The sequence below is a fragment of the Trichechus manatus genome, unplaced genomic scaffold (genome assembly GCF_000243295.1).
Source record: "Trichechus manatus latirostris isolate Lorelei unplaced genomic scaffold, TriManLat1.0 scaffold00788, whole genome shotgun sequence".
NCBI classification, from domain to species: domain Eukaryota; kingdom Metazoa; phylum Chordata; class Mammalia; order Sirenia; family Trichechidae; genus Trichechus; species Trichechus manatus.
Window position 1 is genome coordinate 13,854 of NW_004444724.1, and position 930 is coordinate 14,783.

A 930-nucleotide genomic window follows, 5' to 3' on the forward strand; every position below is an offset into this window, starting at 1 on the left:
TCTCCCTTTTCTTTGTTCTGAAAAAAAAGTATTAAACTTAGAAGAATTCAGTGTATTTGAATGTGTCTTTAAGGCAGGGAGCATAGAAGATAATCATTTAAAATTGTGTTCACATTTAGTACATTTTTCAAACTTTAGACTTCAGACCTCTTCTGATTTAGATGTAGATTTCAAACATCTGAGTAGGAGAAAAACAAAAGATAAGCTATTTTAGTTTTGGTTTTTCTTCTCTGACAATCCTTATAATATTTCTAAAAAATAATAATTCTAATTCTTACAAAGGTCAATTGAATAAGTTACTTTTATACTGATAAAAATACCAAACACAGAATAGTTCATTTTCTAAAATAAGCTTTAGGTAGTCTCATTGATAGCATGATCATTTTTTAAAAACACTCGGCACACATTCAGTTTATTATAGTTCAAACCATTTTCCCCTAAATATCATAATTTTCTTAGATTTTATTTTCTTAGAAGTTACTCAGGGAAAGCTAGCTTAACAGTCTTTCAGAATGCAATGCCAACTTTCTGTTGCCTGTTTATTTTGTTGGTCTCAGTGGCTAGTGGCAGTGACTAGAGGCTTAGTGACTATGAAGGAAGTGCCAAAATAATTGAGGTATGTATGGTAGAAGGAGCACAGGATTTAGTATTAAAATACCTCAGTCCTGCTATTTACTAGCTATATCATGTTGGGTATGACGCTTAACTTTGTCAGTATTTCAGATTCCTTATTTCTAAAGTGAGCTGAAGAGTACGTACCTCAGGTGACTTTTATGAGCATAAAATGAGATAATCTGTGTTGAAGTGCTTGCAAACAATAAATATAATAATGTTAGGTGACATTCCTGTTAACCCTAATTATAATTCACTGGAATAAACTTCTTTTAAAATACTGGTACTTTCTGGTATGATCGTTTAGTTTTTGCAAAT